Source organism: Muntiacus reevesi, chromosome 1 (genome assembly GCF_963930625.1).
Source record: "Muntiacus reevesi chromosome 1, mMunRee1.1, whole genome shotgun sequence".
NCBI lineage: Eukaryota > Metazoa > Chordata > Mammalia > Artiodactyla > Cervidae > Muntiacus > Muntiacus reevesi.
This window is the reverse complement of record NC_089249.1, coordinates 172,775,630-172,801,554: the sequence shown is the minus strand read 5'-3', so window position 1 is coordinate 172,801,554 and position 25,925 is coordinate 172,775,630. Positions and strand designations below refer to the sequence as shown.

At 44.7% G+C, this 25,925-nt stretch overlaps 1 long non-coding RNA gene and 1 other non-coding gene across 2 annotated transcripts; one reads left to right on the top strand and one right to left on the bottom strand.

Moving 5' to 3' along the window:
* Positions 1-1,568: 1,568 nt before the first annotated feature.
* LOC136164954 (uncharacterized) lies at positions 1,569-2,509 on the top strand. Its single transcript, XR_010662428.1, has 2 exons — positions 1,569-1,833; positions 2,171-2,509. It is a non-coding gene; the product is annotated as an uncharacterized lncRNA (long non-coding RNA).
* A 22,338-nt stretch (positions 2,510-24,847) lies between these two features.
* On the bottom strand, positions 24,848-24,919 carry TRNAC-ACA (transfer RNA cysteine (anticodon ACA)). Its single transcript has one exon. It is a non-coding gene; the product is annotated as a tRNA-Cys (tRNA).
* Positions 24,920-25,925: the final 1,006 nt, after the last annotated feature.

The following is a 25,925-nucleotide window of genomic DNA, read 5'->3' as shown; positions in this document are numbered from 1 at the left end:
AAACTGGCATTTTGTTAAAATCCTGATATATCTTCATGATTGCAATAGATAGAAATCATGAATCCTAACTGATGATTGAAATAGAGATATCGTCACAGATATGCAAGAAAAGTATAGGTAAACCTTCCCTAAAAGGTCATGAATTGCATGTACATCTACCTTTACTAAATAATTAGCAACCTGTTGTGTAAACCATATAAAACCCAATTCTCAGTTCTTTACATCAGAAAAACAAGATGGCTGCCCTTGGATGTAAGATGGCTGCCCTCAGATACAAGATGGCTGCCCTCAGATACAAGATGGCTGTCTGCAATAGTCTATTCTACGCCTTCCCACTCACATCCAAAGGGAGAGGAAGAGCCTGCCCTCCAGTACACGTGCACGTGTGTCCATGCACACACACACACACAGACACTCACACTCACCCACTCAGCCAGCAGAAGCCTGAGCTCTGCACTGATGAAGTCCCCAGACCTGTCCTGCCTAGAACACTGCCAGACCTGCAGGAAGTACCCCAGAGGTGTTACTTATGTGAAGAGCAAGAGCTTCAGAGACGGTTGCGACCGTTGTTGAATGATTCCATGTTTACCGCTTCAGTTAATTCTCATGACAGCCCTGATACTCTTTTATCCTTATTTTACAGCTGTGGAAACGGAGGTTCAGAGATGCGAATTAACTTTCTGAAAGTCCCCATAGTAAGAAAAGGAGCCAGGAACTCAGTCAGCCTGGCTCCAGATTGCTCTATGTCACCCGCTGTGGGACACAAGCAGCGTTTTAGCATCATCTGAGCACAGTGGCCATGAGGAATGGCTGACAGAACTCCAAGAACAGGGCAGACCCAGGCTGCACTCTGAATCCGTCAGGGAGTTTGTGGGAGGTCACTCTTACCAAGAGCTACTTTCCCCCAATGACTGGCTTCAGCAGCCAGGATGCTTTCACCCATGACCCTCTCCACAATGCCAGAATGAAACAGCCTTCCTCTTGCTCCCCACTCAGCCAAAGCTCTTGTAAATATTCTTGTTTGCATGGTTACGTGGATCTATTCCTTTCTAACATTTCTTTGTGACAGCAATGTGTACATGCATGCTCAGTCGCTTCAACTGTGTCCACCTCTTTGCAACCCTGTGAACTGTAGCTTGCTTCCGTCCGTGGGATTCTCCAGGCAAGAATACTGGAGTGGATTGCCATTTCCTTCTTCAGGGAATCTTCCCAACCCAGGGATCGAACACTTATCTCTTATGTCTCCCACATTGCCAGGCGGGTTCTTTGCCCCTCGCATCACCTGGGAAGCCCATGACAATGATGATTTCAACTCTAACGCTTCATCACTGGGATTGTCGTGATTGCATCTTGAGTTTCCACAAGCTTCATGTTCATGGTGATAAAACCTGCCCTTGTCTTGTTATCTCCATCTGCATAGCCGGAACTGCAACCCACCCACAGGCCCCTCCCAGGATTTCTGGTGGGTGACTCACACATTCCTCTTTGTGAGTCTGTTCTGGGTGGCTCTGCTGCTCCTTCATCTCATCCTCTCATTGCTGGCCATCCTTCTCCCCTGGCAGGTAAAGCTGTGGCCAGAGATGGCTTCCCTGTGAAGCTAATGAAACAGTTTTGTTTGCACAGAGACCCTTTTAAGATACTGTAGGTGTCCTAGCTTTGTATTGACATGGCCATATGTATTTGAAAATCTGCTAAACTGAGATGTTTTGAGAACAACTAGTTAAGATTGCTGCCTGTCTCTACTTCAACTTCTCCTGTGTCTCTGTGTCATACTTTCCTAACATCAGGTGATGCTGGAGTCTGCAGGTACCTTAGGGATTCTCTAAAGAGAAGGTGAGTTGGGCATATATTTAATTTGCATTTAGTGGAATATATATATATATATAGTTTGTGACAAGCTTATTAATGTGTCAATTCAAAAAATATTTATCATAATTTAATAGATTAAATATGCTGAAATACTCCAAAATATTTCTTACAATTCATATTTAATGTTTTATAGAACTATCCCCAAATTTGATAACACTTCTGAAAATTTGTATGACATTATCAATTAAGATTTGAGAAGCTGAAACTTTCCTAAACTATTGATATTTTAAAAAAGCACAAAAACTAACTTTGTGCAACCAGGTTGCAACAGAAAGTAACTCATTTTTTTTTCTTTCTGTAGAAAATGCTATTAAAAGGTTGTTAACAGATTGAAAAAGCAATGAGAATTCTTTGAGACCCTTTGCAGCTGCCAGGCTCCTCAGTCCATGAAATTCACCAGGCAAGAATACTGGAGTGGGTAGCCATCTCCTTCTCCAGGGGATCTTCCTAACTCAGGAATCCAGCCTGGGTCTCCTGCATTACAGGCAAATTCTTTACCATCTGAGTCACCAAGGAAGCCAGTTATAAAGCTGTTGACAGACTGAAAAGGCAACAAGAGTGTACAACTGAAAAAAAAAATGAGAAAAGAAAATCATTATAGAAACACATCAGACAGTTAATAAAATATTGCTATTCTGGATTTTGTGATGTTTGCTGGTTATTTAACAATTGTCATTTACTGCAACTTCTCATTTCTTTCAAAATAGGTGTTCACTTTTGTATTCTACCCTGCTGTAATTTTGTATTTGCTTGAATGTATAAGCATCAGCCCCCATGTTAGGGGAAGCACACAGACCGAAACTGCCCACCCTGGCCAGGCACCATAGCAACCATTTGCATGAGTTGTTTTACGACAAGAGGTCCTGGTAAGGAACACGTAACTAATAAGCCACCACCAACTGGAAGAGTTCGGGAAAGGTCAAAAAGAGGCACATGTCTGACCACCTCCTGGAATCCTTCTCTCTGGCATCCATCTTGGCTGAACAAGGCGTGCACCACCAGGAAGGACTCTGAGTCAGAATGATTGACTAAGGACAACCCAGAAGCCAATCCCATCGCCATGAAACCCAAGACTGCGAGCCACATGTCGGAGCTGTTCTCCTGGGTTCTCACCCTCCTGCTGTCCGCCCGAGCGCTCTTTCCCAAGAAAGTCTCTTGCTCTGTCAGCACATGTGTCTCCTTGGACAACTCATTTCCAAGTGTTAGACAAGAGCCCATTTTCAGGCCCTGGAAGGGGTCCCCCTTCCTTGCAGCACCCACACAACCTGGAGTCTCCTCTCCACAGTGGCTGGTGACCAGTTCCAAGAGGAAGGTGAGGTCTCCTTCCTAACACATTTCACCCAGCTCCTCAGATCCTTGCAAAGTCCCTCCCAGAAGAAGTGCTTCTGCCATCTGCTTGCAGTCCTGTGTCCTGTTCTCGGGGTTGGGCTGGAGAAGAAAGATCTTGCTGCCCTCCTCTCTGGCTCACGTTTCCATCCCCAGGGGCTCAAGTCTCCCCGGTCTCTCACAAAAGCCAGCAACTCGTGCCCTGGAGCTCAGGGGTTCCCCGGCGCACAAGCCTAGTGGTACCTGGGTCAGCTGACCATGCAGACCCATCCCGTTCTGATGCATCCCCCATTGTTTTGGTCCATCTGTTATCTACTGTTCTCTGCAGCCAGATTCATCTTCCTAAAACACTGCTGTTCACACGTGAGACTTGGCCCCAACATCTCCAAGGGTTCCACAATCCTTCGCTTGGTATTCAAGGTCATTCACAGTCAGTTCTCTTCCTACTTTTGACTCAGAATCTCAGATCCTTTGACTGACTCCTCTGCATTTATCTAACCAAATAGTCTTAGTCAACTGGCCCCATGAAAAGACTCTTTTCTAAGTCTTCACTCACAACTAATCTCTGGCTTGATGTCTTCTCCAGAGATCCGTGGTGGTGTGCTTCCCACAGAATGGCATGGAATAGAATGTCATTCCCTTCTCTAGGAAATTTAAGATCTTTAATTACACTTATCTGATGGCTCAGTGGATAAGGAATGTGCCTGCAAAGCAGGAGGCACAGGAGAGGTGGGTTCAATCCCTCAGTAGGGAAGATCCCATGGAGGAGGAAATGGCAACCTATTCCAGTATTCTTGCTTAAAAAATTCCATGGACAGAGGGCTCTGGTGGGTTACAGTCCATGGGGTCACAGAGTCAGACATGACTGAGCACATTATCCTCAGGAATAACTACATGACACATCTTTTTTAGCTTCATGACTGTTGTGGTCTTAAATGGTGTGTTTAAATAAATCTTGTAGTCTTTAAGAAAATCCATTTTGTATGTAAAGAGGAAAGAGTTTTCATTGATCTGTAAGGATATCCACGTTTCTTCGAGATCATTAAATAAGAGGGTTTACTGATCTGACTTCTCAAACATTCATTGCAAACATTTAGTATTTATTTCCATTTCTTCAAAAATACATCTGTGTATCTTCACATTGTTCCTATTGAAGCAAGCAAATGTATGTTAATCTACTGAAAAATCTTGGAAGAAAAGATAAAAATTACAAGAGACTCTTGAGGTACATATTTTGCTTCTATTTACACTTATGCTGAATTAGATAGCTCTGCCAAGCATGCTTTCAGCTAATAAATGTCATTGCCAATTAACTATATGCTGGGTGGAGAAAACCTACATTCTAGCAGTCATCACATTGTTACAGCCTCAAGAACCTTAGCCGTGCATCGTCATGGCTGATGTCCTTCTCTCTGGAGGAACTGAACAGTAGAGCTTTTCCTCTTCGGAGGAAATGAACAGGCTAGTGTTTACATCACAATACTGTGAATTCAGAACCCCACGTGTGAAGCCAGATATTCTAATGATCCCTCAGGGAAGGCCTCGGTGATCCCAGATATAGCCTGGTCTGGAACTTACTGAGTTGAGGAACAAAGAGAATGCCGATGATGGTGAAAATACAGGAAGCAGAAGAAAAGAAAATGAAGGGGTCAAGAAAGACAGAGCGTAAAAAGTACTGAAAGGGGGCTTCCCTGGAGGCTCAGTGGTAAAGAATTTGCCTGTCAATGCAGGAAAAATGGATTTGATCCCTGATCCAAGAAGATCCCACGTGCCTCAGAGCAATGCAGCCCATGTACCACAACTATTGAACCTGTGCTCTAGAGCCTGGGAGCCGCAACTACTGAAGCCCAAGCACCTAGAGTCTGTGCTCTGCAACAAGAGAAGGCACTGCAATGAGAAGGCTGTGTAACACAGCTAGAGAAAAGCCTGAGTAGCAGTGAGGACCCAGCACAGCAAAAAAAATTAATTAATTAATGAAAGAAATACTGAATGAATAAGATCTTGACCTCAGTTTGCTTATTGCTCTAGGTTCTCTTTAGTTGCAACCTAAACCGACAAAAATACAACTCAGATTGCCTCAAGCAAAGCAAAGCAAAACTCCCACCCCCAACATAATTATCTCATTATGTGAGAGTCCAGGGATACCACGTTTCAGACACAGCTGGCACATCATGGGACACAGTCTCTACCCCCATCTTTTGACCCCGCTCATCTCAGCCGTGATTTTATCCTCCAGCAGAACATGGTGGCAAGGAAGACCACTGGCAGATGCTGGCTCACAGGTTCTCATAAAGATAAGCTTTAAGCTTGAGAACATTGTAGGAAGAGAGACAACCCCACCTCTAGTGGGTGCACGTGTCAGGTTTCATGCAGGATTCTGGTTGATTCTGTGCTCCGTGCCCCCTGGATAGAGGCATATAATCAATAGGGATTGGCCAGGCCAGGTCACATGATAATCCTTAAAGCCAGGAATGGGTGAGATTCCAACTGAGACTAAAACCAAGTACGTATAGAACAGACTTTTGGACTCTATGGGAGAAGGCAAGGGTGGGATGATCTGAGAGAACAGCATTGAAGCATGTATATTACCAAGGGTGAAACAGATCACCAGCCCAGGTTGGATGCATGAGACAAGTGCCCAGGGCTGGTGCACTGGGATGACCCAGAGGGATGGGATGGGGAGGGAGGTGGGAGGGGGGTTCAGGATGGGGAACACATGTAAGTCCATGGCTGATTCATGTCAGCATATGGCAAAAACCACTACAGTATTGTAAAGTAATTAGCCTCCAACTAATAAAAATAATTGGGAAAAAAATTAAAAATAAAATAAAACCAAGTACAGTATTGTTTCTGATTTTGTTTTGCTTTTTAAATGTTTCAACATTTTGGCTGCAAGTCATGTGGAGTCAGTACTCCAACCAGGGATGGAACCCACACCCCCCTGCATTAGAAGGTGGATTCTTAATCACTGGACCGCCAGGGAAGTCCCATCCAAGTTCAGTCAGTTCAGTTGCTCAGTCGTGTCTGACTCTTTGCGACCCTATGAACCGCAGCACACCAGGCCTCCCTGTCTATCACCAACTCCAGGAATTTACCCAAACTCTTGTCCATTGAGTAGGTGATACCATCCAACCATCTCATCCTCCATCGTCCCCTTCTCCTCCTGCCCTCAATCTTTCCCAGCATCAGGGTCTTTTCAAATGAGTCAGCTCTTCGCATCAGGTGGCCAAAGTATTGGAGTTTCAGCTACAACATCAGTCCTTCCAATGAACATCCAGGACTGATTTCCTTTAAGAAGGACTGGCTGGATCTCCTTGCAATCCAAGGGACTCTCAAGAGTCTTCTCCAACACCACAGTTCAAAAGCATCAATTCTTCGGTGGTCAGCTTTCTTTATAGTCCAACTCTCACATCCATACAATGATATATGGGACATACATATAGTCCCATCCAAAACCACATAGAATGGAAGAGATTTTTTTTCACAAAAGGAAGTGATTTGTGGAGATAGTCTGTCATGCTCTACTCTTCTGGTATAAATTATATGTGGGTAGTTTCTGTGGAACTGGAGCTGACCATTGGAACAAACTGCAATTCCTCAAGTGTGGTCGGGAGATGGGTGATATATTTCTTCAATGGCCCTAGCAAGAAACATACTTTTAAGGAACTATCCAAGGACCTATCTTATCTCTTGAATTTTTCTCAAAGGTAAAAGTTAGATGTTTGTGCTGCTGACCATGCTCTGTTCCTATGACCCCAAAATAAAGTTTGCTCAATGAAACAATGAAATAGGATTAAATTTGGGATTTTAAATTTTAAGAAAGTGAAAATTGCTAAGTATGCCTAATTTGTTAGCTGAAAAAGTATTATTATGAAGGTGTTAACAAAGGAATAGAAATCATTAATTGATCACATACATTCATGTTTCTTGTCCAGTATCTGATTTGTTACCTTCTGAGTTTCTGGGATCAGAGACACTCTGGGCACAGCATTTAAGGAGGCACTTACTCTCAGGTCCTTGCAGTGCAGGGTCTACATCTAAGGGTGAGTATCTCTTTAAATTTTTCTAACTTGAGCACCTCTAGCCCTCTCTCTTAAAGAGAAACTGACTCAGGGGCTGACTGCACTTGCACTCCTGAGAGTGGCTGCTCCTTAAATGTTGTGCCCTGAGCACCTGTGTGACTTTGCCCGAGGCTGGCCCTAGGCAGGGCAGGGATACAACGTGGTGATGACAGGAATGCAGTGTGTCCCTTAGGCAAAGTCGCTGTTTATGTTGGCTTGCTCAAGGCTCTTGAATGGCCCCCTGAAAGGAAATCAAATCTCAATATTCATGAATTCCAGGGCCGTGCATTTCAGTCCAAGAGTCATTGCCAAGCATAGAGTGAGGTCCAATAATAAAATAAGTTGTAGCAGAAGCTGAGTCTAAAAGATGAACAGGTAAGTATAGAAGCAAGAAGACACACTGGAAAGGCAAGAGCCAAGACAAATCAAAACACAGGCTCTTGTGGGCATGGGGGTCAATAGGATCTTCACAGTCTCACATTTTATTTGTTATGTGATATTTCATCATAAGAATAGAACCTAATTGTTCTGGGTCACAGCCTTATTGAAATATAATTCACAAAGCATATGATTCATCCATTTAAAGTGTACAAATCAGTGGTGTTTAGTATAGTCACAGAGCTGTGCAACCATCACAAAAATATTAGAGCATTTCCATCACTCCAAAGAGAAACCTCATGCTCTTTACCCATCACTTCCAACCCTCTTCCTCACTGCCAGTGCTAGGCAACCACTAGTGTAACGCTGAAGCTTCAGTAGTTTGGCCACCAGATGCAAAGAGCTGACTCACTGGAGAAGACCCTGATGCTGGGAAAGATTGAAGGCAGAAGGAGAAGGGGATGACAGAGGATGAGATGGTTGGATGGCACCATCAACTCTATGGACATGAATTTGAGCAAACTCTAGGAGATAGTGAAGGACAGAGGAGCCTGGCATGCTGCAGTCCACGGGGTCACAAAGAGTTGAACAGGATTTAGCAACTGAAAAATGACAACAAAGTGTGATTTATTTTCAAATGTTTGCAATATTGGTCATTTGAGTTCTTTTCAGTATTTCACAATTGTAAGCAATGCTCCATGGGACACGTGTAAAGGAGGAATAGGCACTGTTGCTATCAGGTGGATCCTGTATACGGAAGAACCTTGCATTTTGCTGGGCACCTTGCTGACACGGGTGCACAGAGAAGGATGGGATCAGAATTCGACTGTAGAAGGGGGGTGAGTCCCGGAGTAATGGGGGAAATATTTTCAGACTGGGAGGAGGTGCAACACTAGGGGTGGGGTTGAGGAAGTCAGATGGGAATGGACAAAAACACAACAGGACTGAGCAGACATTCCTCAGTAGTGTGGCAGTTGGCCATAGGTATTTTCAAAGCGGGGATGACTCAAAATTGGCCCTGTGACTGTGGTCAGACTCTCCCCACATCGGCCCTTCCCCACCCATGTCAGTCTTCTGTAACTGCTGTTGTATGTACTCTCTGATGCATGCTTGGAAGCTGTGTGCATGTGTCTGTACACGTGTGCACATGCATGTGTCAATGAGGAAGATGCTGAGGCTCCTTTTAGAGTGAATGTGATGTTAGTAAGGACAGTATGTACAGAAGCAAGAACCTGAGGGCTTCTGTAAGTGTGAGAAGCTAAGTGGCCTTAAAATTCACCAAATCTTGGCAGCACTGTGCTGGAATGAAGAATTTAACCAATGGTTGTGTTACCCAATCAGGGCTCATGCGCCCGCCACACAGAAAGCCAAAATCTGACAAGCAGACGTTTGCAGCAAAGTAAGGGTTGATTTGCAGTGCGCCAAACATGGAGAACGGGCAGCTCATGCTCAAAAGACCTGAACTCCCAGATGGCTTTCAAGCAGGAGTTTTTGGAAACAGTGTTAAGGAACAGCTGCGTGAAACAGATGCTTAAAAAGCTCAAGGGCTTTCTTCTGATTGGTTGGTGGTGAGGTTATTCCTTTAACAGGATGATGTTAAAGGAATCTCAGTTTTCTGGTTCCAACCAGGCTGAGGTCTAAGTGCTTGTGGTCAGCATGGAGTCACCATCCTCCGCTTGGTGGGGGCTCTCAGTTTCTGCAGAACAACCCAAAGATATGTGTTAGATCGTTATGTACATCCCTTTAGTAGGGCCTAGGATTCCTATGAGTCTATTGTTGTCATCAGAGAAGGCAATGGCAACCCATTCCAGTATTCTTGCCTGCAAAATCCCAAGGACAGAGGAGCCTGATAGGCTGCAGTCCATGGGATTGCGAAGAATCGGACATGACTGAGTAACTTCAATTTCACTTTTCACTCTCATGCATTGGAGAAGGAAATGGCAACCAACTCCAGTGTTCTTGTCTGGAGAATCCCAGGGATGGGGGAACCTGGAGGGCTGCCGTCTATGGGTTCGCACAGAGTCGGACACGACTGAAGCGACTTAGCAGCAGCAGCATTGTCCGCATCACTGACTGTTTGAGCTTGCTCTCTGGAACTTGGGGGAAGGCCCAGGAGACTAAAGCCATGCTTTCTGCAAACAAGAAATGAGGGAGGGAGATTTTGTACCCAGAAGGGCCCTACTGGGTCCTTTTTGGGTTCAACTCCCTCTTTTCTTTGATATTCCTCAGTCTTGAGGGGAATAGGAACCAGACAGGGAAGGGAATAAAATTTTAGAAAGAACAGTTCCTCATAAACTCAGCAAGGGAACTTGATTTTAGGGGGACTTGGTTTCAATTAGATGTTCACAAGCTATGACTTCCTGGATGACAGCTGGGGTGGGCATCTTCATGGATGCATCACTTCCCTTCCCTTTCAAAATGATGTTTCCAAAGGAACTATTCCCAGGCCTGAAATGGCTGATCTGGAATGAATTAGGACTTCTGTGACTTGTGAAATGTGATGGTTTTCCCAGAGCCTTGCTCCAGCCTCTGGAGAGACTGGTAATGAACTGTGTGCCTCAGCTTGAACACATCAACTGCAGACACGCACCAGTTTAGTGGTGAAAAATCATTCCTGGTTCTTGTCTTACCTGATACCCCAGTGATAGATCCCAGGATATCATTCTAAGGTGGGAAATCTCTTCTCTAAGGAATTACCCTCATTACAAGGTCTCAGCAGAGTAAGTAGCAGAATTAAGATGACAAATCTGGATTTTAGACTCCTGACTATTTGTGAGTTCTTTCAGCTCTATTTCTTAGATATGATTAAGCCCAGAATGTCTGAAGAGAAATATTTGGGAGGGGGGAAATAGTTTGGAGGGGATTGCATTCCAACAGGTGAGAAGAGACACAAAATTCCAAGGGCATCAGGGTTGGTGGTGCTCCTAAAATTGTCTCTCATCAAAGCAAATGATGTCATTTTTAGACAAAAGGACATGTGTCTGCACATCTATACTTAATATTACAAACTAGGAAAGTGAAGAGTGTCAAAGATGTCTCCACATGTGACTTCATAGTGTAGCTTTGCTTAATGAGATTTTGAGAGAGAAACTTGGTCTTAATCACATTTTATAGTCTATTCTTTTTTTTAACAAGTAGCTTAAATTTTTTTAAAAAATCAATTTTATTTATTTATTTTTTGGCTAAGCTGGGTCTTTGCTGCTTTGCGAGGGCTTTCTCTAGTTGTGGCAAGTAGGGGCTACTGTTCGTTGTGGTGCACGGGCATTTCATGGTGGCGGTTTCTCTTGTTGTGAAGCACAGGCTCAGTAGTTGTGGCATGCGGGCTTAGTTGCTCTGCTGCACGAGAAATCTTCCCGGGCCAGGGATCGAATCCGTTTCCCCCACTTTGGCAACTGGATTCTTACCCACTGCATTAGCAAGGAAGTCCTAGTTCAATCTTTGCATGAAGTTCTTTTAGAATGTAACAAATGCTGAAAGAAGAATTATACTATTGATAGCATGGTGCTTGGCACACAGTAGGTGCTCAAGAAATGATTAGTGAAGGAGTAAATGAAGAGAGGACTGATGTAACCAAAATTCAAAATTAGACTCATTTCTCAAGGATGAACTTTCAATTAAGTGACTTTGGTTATGATTTCCTTGGTTCTTCATGGAGATTTCTGTCTGTATATAGTGTTCTCCCCGCATTTAGAAGGTTGGTCTCTTTCTGCAACCCAGTCTGATGGTCTTGATTTAAATAATGCCATTGGACATGAGTTTGAGCAACTCTGGGAGGTAGTGAAGGACAGGGAAGTCTGGCATGCTGCAGTTCATGGGGTTACAAAGAGTTGGACATGACTAACTGAACAGCAGCAAAAAATAACAAGCGTTTTCGAGGAAATCAGTTGACAACACACAATATTTATACATATGCAATGAGATCTCAATATTAAGAAAACCCTATGTATAAATGCCACACAAACACATCTAATTTATTCTGTACTTGACAGTGGATCACATGCTATGATGCTGTCTTACAGTTCCATGCCCTGGGTGTGTGGATGCGTTAGTATAATGCTCATGTAGGTATCTTGGGACTATTATAATTTGTATGCAGAGACTAATATCAACACATTTGCGTTTAAGTCTTCAAGTGTCTCACTAAATTATTTCCTTCTCTTTCAGGCATATTTTTCTCATCTGGATTTGATGTAGATTTGCTCTCACATAAGTATCTGAAGAATGAGTCTGGACATCACTGGCTAGGGCTGCTGGAAGGGAGGTGAGGGGCGGGAGTCTAGCGGCTGACCATTAAGTTGTGGTGTGGGCGTTTGGTTGAGAAAAACCAGCTGGTGGAGCACGGTTCTACATCTGATTCACAGACATGGACAGTGACCCCACCATCTGGTCAAGGAGGAGTCACATGCTTTTGGCGACTTCTTGTTTATGCTCAGAGTTTAACTTTGAGTTGAAATCAATTCTTTGCCAAAATCTTGATTTAATTAAACATATCGAATTCTAATTTTAGAACTGAGCTTGGACCTTTATTCTAGTTCCTGCTCCAAGTGGAGCTCAAGGGAAAATAATGGTTTCTTCAAGATCCTTTCTGTCTTATAAAATTCAAGTGCAACTGGGAAGGGAGTAACTGAGTATCTCAACTAGGTTAGTGTCAGAAAGCCCTCTGAACTGTGAAATCAGGCTCATACAACAAGGTGAGCTCATGCCTGGGCAAAAGAGAAAAGAGAAGGCAAAACATCAAACATCTAAAATATCTGAAACCAGATTTTAGTTGAAGTTTTCATTATTTATTAGGAAAATCAGGTTCTGGAAAACCTATCTTGGCTTCTTCACATAGATTATAATGTAGTTTGGACTCTCAAAATATTACACATCATTTGAGCCTATTGAATTTTTCTTTTCTTTCTTCCTTTTAAAAGCATTTTAAAATTGAAGTATAGTTAATCTACGTTGTGTTAGTTTCAATTGTAAGCAAAGTGATTCAGCTATATACGTGTTCATATATATTAATATATATACATACATATATATTCTTTTCAGACTCATTCCTGTTATAGGTTATTATAACAGAAGATAATGTACTTAGTATATAAGATAATGAGTTTAGTTCCCTGTGCTGTATAGTAGGTCCCTGTTGTTTACATATTTTATATATAGTGGTGTGTATATATTAATCACAAATTCCTAAGTTATCCCTCCCTTTATTCCCCCTTTGGTAATCATGTTTGTTTTCTATGTCTGTGGATCTATTCTGTTTTGTACACAAGTTCATTTGTATCATTTTTTTTTAAGATTTCCATATAAATGATATCATGTGATATTTGTCTCTTCAGCCTGTTGAATTTAACACTGTGACTGACAAAGTGTAGTGGAATTAAAGGACTCCCAAGCCACTTGTTTCATTTATTCAATCAAAATCCATTTACTGGTCACCTTCTCTCCAAGCAGGGTACTGAGCCCTGCTAGGCCATCTGAAGGCTTTCAGACCCAGTATCCCAATGCCTCCATCACAAGCACCATCCTCACCTTTACATCACCATCACCAGCATTGCCACCAGCGTCATCATTAACACCACCACCCCCCAAACCAGCACCCCAGTGCTATCCCCTTCTGGCACCATTACCAACACCATTCTCTTCTGGAGCTCTAGGCTTTATTCAGACACTAACATTTTATTTTCACCCCAACCCTATAAGGCAGAAAACATAGGCCCCATTTAGTTTTGATGGAGATGGAGATTGGGAACACTGACATTCCTCGCGTGAGCCCCATGCTAATGAAGGGAGTGCATGCGTGCTAAGTCACTTCAGTCGTGTCTGACTCTTTGCGACCCCATGGACCGTAGCCCACCAGGCTCCTCTGTCCATGGGATCCTCCAGGCAAGAATACTGGAGAGGGTTGTCTCGTACTCTTCCAGGGGATCTTCCCGACCTAGGGATCAAACCCACATCTTTTATGTCTCCTGCACTGGCAGATGGGGCCTTTATCACTAGCGCCACCTGGAAGAACCATAACAATTTTCCACCTCCCACATACTTGGTTTGCTGGGGGATACAACAGGAAGCACCCTTCAATAACACCGAGGACAAAAACTTAGTGACGATTTGCTATGTTTATATCAGTGCTTACATATCTGGAAGCATCTTTATATTTGTTACATTATTTAAGCTTATAACAAGGGTGTATTATCATGGTGTGGTGGCCCAGTGGTAAAGAATCTGCCTGCCAATTCAGATGCCAGAGACGCGGGATTGATCCCTGGGTTGTGAAGATCCCCTGGAGGAGGAAATAGCAACCCACTCCAGGATTCTTGCCTGGAGAATCCCATGGACAGAGGAGCCGGGCAGGCTTCAGTCCATGGGGTCACAAACAGTTGGACACGACTGACCACACACATACACACGCACACATACACACGCACACTATCATGGTCAGATTTAAAACATGTTTTACTGGATATCTCAGTCCCAAAGTCAATGTGCAATAAATTAGGCATCTGATAGCACATTTCAAAAATCAATCAAGTGTGATGTAGGTTTTTCAAGGGCCTTTGGTCAATTCTGGATCATATTCCTCCTGGACACGGGCATGTGAAAAGCTAAACTGTAAAGTGCCTGTATTCAAATGGCCAAAGGATAATACTAAGACATTTGCTGAATTGGAATAGTTTTTTTTTTTTTTTTAATTTTTAGCTGTTTATTTTATACTGGAGTATAGTTGAGTAACAACATTATGTTAGTTGTTGGTGTATAGCAAAGTGATTCAGTTTGTGCATAGACATGTATCTATTTCAGAAACGGCACTTTTTTTAAAACAAAGGTTTATACCTGACTGGGCTTCCCTGGTGGCTCAGTGCTAAAGAATCCGAGTGCAATGCAGCAGGTGCAGGAGACTGGGTTTGGTCCCTGGGTCGGGAAGATCCTCTGGAGGAGGAAACGGCCACCCACTCCAGTATTCTTGCCTGGAGAATCTCATGGACAGAGGAGCTTGGCAGGCTACAGGCTATAGGGTCACAGAGAGTCAGACAGGACTGAAGTGACATAGCACGCACATACCTGGTGTCCCCCATGACTGATTCAATCACTGATTGGCTACTTCCTGCAAGAAAGGCACTGGACTGGTGTGGATACAAGATGAAAGAGACACAGTCCAGCCTGTGACTACTTCCCCTCTGGTGAGAGAGCCAGATCCCTGGGGAAAGTGTTTGACTCAAGAACAGCTGTACGCCCAGACCTGCATAGGCACAGAGAAGTGTCAGCATGGAACCCAGGGGCATTTTCAGGGTGAGGGCCTCCTGTGCTGAGCTCTGAAGCACAAATCACAGCTAATCAGGTGGAAAGGAGGACTAGGGAAAAGGTTGGGCTGAGTGAACAGCACACAGCAACTTCGTGGAGGCTGGAAGTCCGGATCAAGGTGCTGGCTGACTCAGTTTCAGGAGGAATCTCCTTCCCGGCTTGTAGAGGGCCACCTTCTCCATGTGAGCAAATAACACCCTCCAGAACTGTGAGGAATGAGCATCGGGTGCTTAAGGCCCCTCTCTGCAGTACTCTGTTAACGGCAGCCTGAGACAGGTTCCCTACCACCCTAGCCTCTCTATGTCAGCAGAGAGTATTCATTTCTTTGAATTCACTGCTGTGATTTTCCAACACCAATGTGGGTAACTCACACAGCTCAGACCTAGCACATCCCACATAGCTAGCTTGATCTACCTTCACCCCTCACGCTTCAAACCTGTTCCTCTTCTATTTTTCTCCCTTCTGAGTAAAGGTCATTCCCATTCCTTTACTTTGCTAATGGCCTTTCAGCTACTCAGGCTTTCTTTAGGTTCCTGAAATGTCCCCACCCCAGGGTCTTTGCACATACTTTCTCTACGTGGGATGGGCTGGTCCCCACACTCCACTTGCTGTCTCCAACTCATGTTCAGAGAGGCAATCCAGGATACCACATCAGTCTGTCTTACACAACTGCATTCTTTTCCATCATGGAACTCACTGCACTTTAGAATTGCTTATTTATTTGTGGATTTAAATGATTAATAATATCTGCCTCATCTCCCCACCAGATGGTATCCTCCAGCGGGGCATGAACCATCTATTTTATCCATCACTACAGCTGGTTCTCTGTAGGCCCTTCCTGAGACAGTGGATCTCTAGTTTGGCTGAATGTTGGAAGCAGCTGGAAAATTTTTAAAATTCTGATGCCTGTGTGTTTCCCCCAGAATTTTTCATTCAACTGGACACGTCTTTTTTTTTTTCTTGGTAAAGCTCCTAAGGAGGTTCTAAGGTTCAACAAAGTTCAAGGTTGCTAAAAACTCATATTTTTGGACCTACAACTGGATTTATGGAATTGTCTTTGTGGGTAGAAGCTTGAGGATTTGCACTTAGATAGACTACCCAGGAGATTTTGAAGCAGGCTCAAAATTTGAGGCTTATGGGTGCTGGGAGCCACATCAGAGTGGTTGTGGAAGAGAGCCCAGTGGGCAGTAGGTGGGGGGGGGGTTGGGGAGATGCCAGCTGGAGGTCCCAGGCCTGGTAGGGGCTCCTGCACTTTGGCTGAAATTTACCATCACTGGAGGCTGCTAAAAAATTCAGGTGTTCAGGCTTCACCCTCATCTCCACCCCAATACAGTCTTGTTTAATCGATCTTGGATCTTTGGTGAGGCCCTGGTGTCTGGATTGTTTAAAAACTCTCCCTGTGATTCTGAAGCAGCCAAAGCTTAGGACAGTGGGTAGGAGAAGCTCAGCAGAAGAGGCCTGAGCATGGGATGGAAGGAGGGGGCTGAGCTGTGGGTGGAGCTGGCGGCTAAAAAGAGCGATAACCCAGGGTTTGGAGACCATGGCTGAACCATCAGGTTCTAGGTCAGGAGGATGTGTTCACTTCTTTGAATATACTCTTTGAGTTTGCTGCAAAACAACTTACCGCAATCTCTGTGGCTTAAAAGAACAGACATACACTCTTTCATAGTTCTGGTGTCTGGAAACCCAAAATCAAGGTGCTGGCAGGACTGGTTTCTTCTGGAGGCTGAGGAAGAACCCACTTTACACTTTTCTCCCAGCTTCCGGTGGCAGCCATCCATCCCTGGCTTGTAGACACATTCTTTGGCTCTCTGCCTCCGTCTCCACATTCCCTCCCCCTGGAGCTTCTCCTCTGTTTCTCTGTCTTCAATCTCTGCTCCTTTCTCTTAAAGGACAACAGTCGGAGGGTTTAGTGGTTCAGTCGCCAAGTCGTGTCCGACTCTTCGTGACCCCATGGACTGCAGCATGCCAGTTCTCCCTGGCCCTCACCATCTCCTAGAGTCTGCCCAAGTTCACGTCCATTGCATCGGTGATGCCATCCAGCCCCCTCACCCTCTGTCACCTTAGAGCCCACCCTAAGTCCAGTTTGGGCTCATCTTGTAGTCCTTCCCAGGCGGCGCAGTGGTAAAAAATCTGCCCGTCAGTGCAGGAGGCATAGGAAACCCGGGTTCAGTCCCTGGGTCGGGAAGATCCCCTGGACTAGGAAACGGCAACACACTCCAGTATCCTCGCCTGGAGAATTCAGAGGAGTCTGTCAGGCTAGAGTCCGTGGGGTCACACAGAGCTGGACATGACTGAGCAGGTATGCACGCACGCACTTGAAGTCCTTGCCTCTGCAAAAACCCTATTTCCAATTAGAGCCACATCCACAGGTACTGGGAGTTAAGACTTGGAATGGATTTCGGGGACACAGTTCAATCTACTCGAGAGGGTACAAACCTCTCAGTTCCCTACAGGCTGTGTGACTGACAAAGGAGGAAGCCCCCGGAGAGAGGCCTGGGATGGGATCAGGGCTTTGCATTCTTGCTTGTGAAAGTGAGTCCATGAAGACACAGCCCGAGGTGGGTGTTAATGGTGGTGGGGAGTGGCAAGACTCTCAGATTTGAGATCAACAGCTTTGAAATTTTACATACATTCACACTCTGTTAATTAAGTTTCTCCAGGTGGGTGACTAGGTGGGTGGTTGGGATCTTGCCAGTTCCCCCACAAGCCATTCTGGGAGGAGGTCCTCTGGAGAGGTTATTCTTAAGCAGATGTTGTATTTAAGCCTTATTATTATTATCGTTATTATTTTGGTTAGTTATTTTTACACACAAAGTGTTTGTTCATATGGGTGGTTTTGGACAGCTATGACAATCTGCTCATTTCCAAGTTTTCAAGGAAACTTAAAATACTTGGCAGGCAGAAAGGGACTTTATCTTTCCTACTGTGCAGAGTGGAGTCAAAGCTTGAGGGATTTTTTATGGCAGGGTGTGGCTGGCATTTTTGTTTACAGTAAATTGAAGAAGGAATTCTCTGGCAAAGCTAGATGCTAAATGTGAACATCTTCACGTAGCCAGTCACCCTGTGGTCCTCCTCTTCTGCTTTGTGATTAAAGAGGCTGTAAGGGGTTCGTGGACAATTCTCTCAACCAGAACTGCTGAGACACTGTTATCAAGTAAATAGCTCCAATTGCAGGTACTTTGAATGCAAAAGGAGCTTCCCTTGTGGCTCAGCTGGCAAAGAATCCGCCTGCAATGCAGGAGACCCTGGTTCGATTCCTGGGTTGAGCAGATCCCCTGGAGAAAGGAAAAGCTACCCACTCCAGTATTCTGGCCTGGAGAATTCCATGGACTGTATAATCCATGGGGTCGCAAAGAGTCAGACACTACTGAGAGACTTTCCCTTTCACTTTGAATGCAAAAAAAGGGCAATATCCTCCTTCTCCACCCAGTAACTTTATGGTTTTAGCTAAGCATCAAACTCTGAAGCATGTGTTTCCCTGATTTTGTTCAGTGGGCTGAAAACTGTCCGTTTAGATAAAGCAAATGTTTTACACCCATTTCCACGGAGGCTTCAAGCAGCAAGCTGTGGGCAAAGCTGCCTGGGGGATCCATTTGCTGCCCTGAGAAAGCACACATTCCAGAAAAACACGCCCACAATGATCTGCGCATCTTAAAACGTGCTAGAAAAAGCTAAAAAAAAAAAAGTTAAAAAACACAAAAAGATATGAAAGAATTTTCCTTTCTTATCCAAACGCCCATTGAAAGTTATTTTCCCCTTACCTAGTAGACAGTGTGAATCTAAAATGTGCTTAAAAGTAAGTTTTTCTTATTTGGAAAACAATCCGTGTTGATTGTGGAACACACCAGCAGGTTAGAAAAACAGAAAGAAGAAAATAAAATCATGAGGAATCTCACCTCCTGGGAACTCTACGTGTTTCCCTGGGCCCTTCCGGGCAAAATGAGCTGCTCCAAAAATCCTTCAAGGGCAGGTTTATCAGCCACGGCAGGACTCCACTGATCTCTTATCATCTCCTCTCAGACCAGCTTTTCTTCCTTTCTGTTCACTGCTGATCTTCCAGACCATCACACTCCTAGAACCAGTTCCTGTGAATTCCCACAGGATCAGATTTTTTTTTTTTCTTTTTCTTTCCCTTGTTGGAGAGTCTCACCCTAAGTTGCAAACTTAACTTTGATTTCCAAATTTAAATGACATCAAACTAATTTTATCGTGGAGGTCACTGAATAGAGGGATGACTGGAGAGATGGTTGGGAAGATGTAGGCAGAATAAATAGCTTTAGTTCTCAGCTTGCAGCCTCTGGGCATTGAGAAGGATTTCTTTGAGAGTTTATGCCCTAACCTGGGCAATGAATCAGCCACATTGAACTCTTTGGAGCCATAAGGGTACCATTTACACCATGACTTCTGCAGGATGTATTCATACCCTTGAAGGACCTCAGAAATGTCCAGAGGCTGTGGGACATAAACAAGAAATTAAGCCTCACCACCCTCGTTCAGCTCCTGGGTTCCTGGACCCCTCCCACACTCCCTCCATAACGAAATTAGTTTAATCATATCTGGGATGGAGGTGAAATCAAATTTGTTCTTTAGTTCTGCTGCTTGGGTAGAGACTTTCTCAAGGGGACTGGAAAGAAGTATTGTGTCCTCTGGGAACTGAAGGGAATGTTTCTCAGCAAATTGTATTTGCTAAGATCATCAGTTAGTTGAGAAGGAAATTGTGTAGCAGTCTAAAAGGAAATGGTAATTATTCCAAGGAGATCTGCCTTTACATAGCACATTAAAAAGTATCTTCCACAATACGAAACCCAGAGGTGGGGTGTTCCAGAACTGAGTGTGACGGCTCAGGGCCTTGCTCCTGCGCTCAGCCACCCTCGGTCACCAGGCTGGAGGCCAGTGTGTGCCCAGGGTCACATGGCTGTCCTTCACTGCCGCATGGACACCAGGAAAACACCTGCTTCCTCTTGGTTCTCTCCCACCTCCGGTTGCAGTCAAACACACACAACATAGTGTATGTATCCCTGAATCATTTTGTTGTACACCTGAAACCAACACAACAGTTGTGAGTCAACAAAGTGTGTGAATGTTCGGTGGCTCAGTCATGTCCAGCTCTTTGAGACCCCATGGACCGTATCCCCCCAGGCTCCTCTGTCCATGGGATTCTCCAGGCAAGAATGTTGGAGTGGGTTGCCATTTCCTTCTCCAGGGGAATCTTCTCACCTAGGGATTGAATCAGTGTCTCTTATGTCTCCTGCATTGCAGGCAGATTCTTTACTGATAATCCAAGTGTAGTAACACTCCAACATAAAAAAAAAGAAAACAGAATTCACCATTTAAAACATTTTAAACTGTATGATTCATTAGCCTTGAGTACATTCATGATGTGCAACCATCCTCTCTATCTCATTCCAGAAAGCTTTCATCACCCCAAATGGCACCCTTAACGTTTCCAGGCCATGAGGACCACTACTGTGCTTTCTGTCTCTGTAGATCTGCTTTACCTGTCTATTCCATGTAAGTGGAACTGTATAGGAAGCGGCTTTCATGTCTGGCTTCTTTCACTAGGCATACTGTTTTCAAATTCACCCTGTTACGGCATATATCATTTCTTCTCATGATCGAATAAGATCCCACTGTCTAGGTAGACCACGTTTTGTTTACCCCGGTTGACACCTTTGAAGAGCCTGGCAGATTTTCCCCAGTCCTGGTGGATGCCTTCTTCAACTCAAGGACCAGTTCTGGGTGCCACGCTGGCTTCAATTACAAGGACAGACAAGGCTATGGGATTCGGCGCACAGCTCACCTTCCATTTGGGGAAATGCCCCACCCCCTGGCTCTTGGAAGACTACAGGGAGTATGCGGAATAAAAGTGGAACTCTGCTGGCAAGAATGGGCATGGGGAGTCATTTGGGCAGGCAATCCGAGGTGCCTGCTGCAGCCCTTGCCTCCTGAGTTTATGACATATTTCCCTGACTTATGACATATGTGCAGCATGTTTAATAAAGCACATGGCTTAAAACTGACATTTGACAAACTTTCCATTTTGATAGATATCATTTACCAAACAGCCTATGAGGCCAGATGGAATTTATAAAAGGCAGTCTTTTAAAAACATGTTTCCCAAGTCCTAAGTTCCTATCTAAGTTTAAGGATGTACTAGGGAATCTGAGGGGGAGAAAGAGATGTGTGAAGAGATTTCTTGGGTGAGAACTGCTGCATTTTGTATCTTTCACCTTCATTCCACCCACCCTTCCTCGTCCCTTAAGTGGGGAGGGGAGAGCTCGCCCCTAGTGATGGGTGTGCTCATGAGACCATTCGATGGTCTGCAGTGGGTTCTCTGCAGTCAGAAGAACCAGATGCTTGGGCTTTGGGGCCTGGAAAAGTCCAGGGAGCCTACGGCCATCATCAGTAAGGAAGCCAGGCTGGAACTGACCAACACAAACTTTTCCTGATAACCTAGCATGGGCCAGCCAGAAGAGGGACTGGTGTGTTATGTTGGTCTTGTCCAAGAGGCCACCCAGAGGGGCCCTGGCAGCAAAGAGAATGCCTCATCCCTGGAGCTGAAGGAGGAATGAAAACAGGGCTGTCCATACCAGCCCTACCTGGGTTGGGCTACCTGGGCTACGTATCTACCTGGGTTGACACTTGTCTAGCCATGGCGGGAAGGAGTCCAGGGAGGGTCACATGGGTGTTGATGGACTGGCAGAGGCAGAGCCAATGCCCTATTGCTAATATGGGGAAAGAGCTTTTCAAGGGGGAGTTTCAGGGGTGTATAGGTGAGGGGATGGAGGGGGTCTATATGTTGAGCAGGGCGGTCGGCTCTGACAATCATCTTGAAATTGGTCACGCAGGGGTATGATCAGTGTCATCTTGATGGTTTCAAGTGCAGTTAGCCTCCAGTTACGGGATTGAGTTGTTTCCATTTTCTTGAGGCCGGTTCTCAGAATTACAGCATCTTATGTCACAGCTATAGTCTGCTCTTCACGTAGTTAACTTGTTCCCTATGGTGGGGGTTTTGGGATCTGCAAAACAGCTGAAAGAATATAGCTCAGAATATTTTCTGTAGACCTTGAGGAGGAACTAAAAATCTTTGACTGTTCAATGGCTCAACTATTATTATTCTATCTTGTTTGACCATTTGTTTCTGCATTTTTCTATGTCTCTGATTAAATCTGTTCTTTGGCTAAGGTCTTCTACAGACAACAGGCAGATGGAGGATATGGTGGGTGGGGGTGGGGGTCTCTCCTGGCCTTCCTCTGTTACCTGATTACATGGCACAAAGTTATAAGAAGGAGAGTAAGCACTGGCTGGGGCGTGGTGGGCAAGTGAGCTGGACAATGGACAAGTGAGCCAGCTAACCACCTTGTCTTGGAGTTTAGGCCTGAAATATTGCTAGGGTGTGTGTGTGTGTGTGTGTGTGTGTGTGTGTGTGTGTGTGCAGGTTGTATATGTGTGTAAAAGTCCTCTGAGTATGGGGTACCTTAGTGGTTTAGTTAATGTAGTAGGGAGAACTATTCTCAGAGACACAGTTATCTTAAATCAAGATATTATTTCCCTGTCCAGGAATGGAACCTAACTGCCAGTCCACCAGGGGCTAAAGGCTGGAAGCAAAGTTTCCTGATTCTTACCCCATCTGGAACTAAGAATGTTTCAAGGAGGCAAAAACTGCAAAATAGATACAAAGTTTATTATTAGAGATACAGTACAATACCTGGGTGAGCACCCAGAGAAACAGTTTATTTATTTATTTCAGAGGCAAGGCAGAGATACACAGCCAGAGAGGAGTGTGGGCATCCTAGGTAAGGAGCGTAGTAAAGAGGTGATTTACATCACTCTTTATAGGACAGTCCTTCTGGGTCTTTGTCTACACATGACCAATTAGCCTGTTTCTTTCTCCACACCTGACTAGTCTTAGGCCCCTCCTCAAGATGCATGTGCAACTTTTTTCTAAGGTGGATCCCACCTTAGAGGCCTATGGGTGCATGTCCAGACTCATTACAGCGTGGGGCACCCTCCCATTTTGACCCCTCAAAACCTTTCCTGCGAATGTGCAGACAGAGAAGTCTTCCTTGACCTCAAGAGTGGGTGCTTTATCTCTTTAGCAGAGCTCAGCTTTTGCTACTAGCTTTGTCCTTGGACTGTCTGGGTGAGAACAAAGCTTGAATCTTATTTCACTTAACAAACATCAGATATCCAGTCCAGGGACCCATCTATCTCCTACCTCAGAACGATGACGCCCAAAGTTGTCCATGACCTGTAAACAGGTACATTACATGGTAAAGGCGAACGAAGGCTGCAGGTGGGACTAAGGTTGCTAAATAGCTGCCCTTATAATAGGGAGATTTTCCTGAATTATCTTAATGGGCTCCCATGTAAACACAAGGTTCTTTAAAAGTGGGATGAGTCAGAGAAGATAAGACCTTGGAAGCAGGTGAGCGTGATGGTCTGGGAGGACTCAGCCCACTGCTGGTTGACTCTGAAGATGAAGGAGCCATGGGCCAAGGAGCACAGGGGCTCCCTAGATGCTGAAAAAGGCAGGGGAATGGATAATACTTTCCCCCAGAGCCTCCAGAGAGGAATGCAGCCTTGTGGACACATTCATTTGAGCCAAAAGAGACCCCCAAGAGGACTCCTAACCTGCACAGCTGTAAGATAATAAGCACATTTGTGTTGTTTTAAGCCACCCTGTTGGTGGCAATTTATTGGAACAGCCACAGAAAATACCCAAAGTCAAGCTGGAATGAGACTGAAACCTGTATTTCAAGTTCAGAAACATCAATGCTTGATTTGTTGAAGCTGAAAAGTTTGAGTCTACTGCAGGCATTGAAGAAAAGCCTGTGCATCCAGAAGCTGGAAGAGCCTGGGATGGAGGTACTGATGCTCTAGAGTGAGAGCCACAGAGAAAGGGCCGATACCCTGAGCCCATCTGAGAGTGTCTGCTCTGCCTGAGGCCACGCCAGGTCCCATCTCCATGGACTCCATCCCCCAAGACCGGGAGCAGGTGATGTCTTGACCATGTGCCCAGCACTTCATCTGTCTTCCTTCTACTCATTGCTAACTGCAGACCCCGGGTCCAAAAGGCAGGGGAGGTCCTGCCCAAACACACCCTCCAGTGGCCTTGCTTTGTGGTGTGCTGATCACAGACTGTATTTCATGCACACGCATGACCTGCCATCCTCGTCTCACTCTAGAAATGATGTACAAGCCAGCATCTCTTATTAGGAGTAGTCAGATCTTTTTGCTGTTGTTGTTATTTAGTCATTAAGCAGCATCTGACTCTTGGCAACCCCGTGGGCTGTAGCCCACCAGGCTCCCCTGACCATGGGATTTTCCAGGCAAGAATCCAGGAGTGGGTTCCCATTGCCTCCTCCAGAGGATCTTCCTGACTTGGGGATCAAACTCACAATTCCTGCTTGGCAGATCTTTACCATGGAGTAAAGCTAGGAATCTGAGACCCGTATCAATCATGGCATTTGTGTAAGTGGATATTTCACTGCCTTGAACATTTCTAAGAGATCAAGCCACAAGAGTGTAAATTATGCTTTTCAGGCATTAAGAAAAGCTTCGTGGTGCAGAGGTGATTTCCTAATTTCATTCCGCATTGCCCACAGTTACAATGAATTGATGGAAAAAATTTAGCACCAATTACATGGGATTTCCCCAAACTGGTGTTGCAAACCTTTAAATGCTTATGTCTTCCTAAGTCTGATAGGCCTTTGTTTGGAGGCTGACGTTTGTACAACATGGATCACACATCAGAAATGACCTCTTGTTAGAGCTACCATGAAAGAAAGTGAAGTCGCTCAGTTGGGTCCGACTCTTTGTGACCCCATAGAGTGTAGCCCACCAGGCTCCTCCGTCCATGGGATTTTCCAGGCGAGAATACTGGAGTGGGTTGCCATTTCCTTCTCCAGGGGATCTTCCCGACCCAGGGATCGAACCCGGGTCTCCTGCATTGTAGGCAGACACTCTAACCTCTGAGCCACCAGGGAAGCCCCAATATGATCCAGCAATCACACTCCTGGGCACATATATGGACAAACCTATAATTCAAAATGGTACATGCACTGCTACGTTTATAAGTTGGGCTTCCCTGGTGACTCAGATGGTAAAGCATCTGCCTGCAATGCAGGAGACCCAGGTTCAATCCTTGGGTTGGGAAGATCCCCTGGAGAAGGAAATGGCAACCCACTCTAGTATTCTTGCCTGGAGAATCCCATGGACGGAGGACCCTGGTAGGCTACAGTCCATGGGGTCACAAAGAGTTGGACACAACTAAGTGACTTCACTTTCTTTTCTTTCTATAATTCAAATTGATACATGCAATTCTATGTTTGTAGCAGCACTGTTCACAATAGACAAGACATGGAAGCAACCTAAATGTCCATCAGCAGATGATGGGGTAAAGAAGATGTGGTAGATACATGTAATGCAATACTATTCAGTCATAAAAAGAATGAAATAATGCCATTTGCAGCAACCTGGATGCAACTAGCAATTATCATACTGAGTGAAGTCAGAAAGACACAAACACCGTATGATACCAACTTATATGTGGAATCCAAACTGTGACACAAGTGAAACTGTCTAGAAAATGGAAACAGACTCCCAGACATAGAGGACAGGCTTGTGGCTGTCAAGGGGCAGGGAGCTGGGAGACGGAGGGAGTGGGAAGGCGGGGTGAGCAGATGTAAGCTGTTACATGCAGGAGAGATAGGCAGCAAAGTCCTACTGTATAAACTAAAGTCCTACTGTGATAAACCATAACGGAAAAGGTTACAAAAAAGAATGCATCTACCTATATGTATAAACTGAATGTATAAAAAAGAATGTACAAAAAAGAATGTATATGTATATATATATATATGTAAACTGAATCAATTTGCTGCACACCTAAATAAACACAAGAAAAATCAACTATGGTTCAACAAAAAATTAAAAAGAAACAAAGAAGGAAAAAAGATCTATTAGTAATTCAGGTTTTAAAAAACTTCAGTG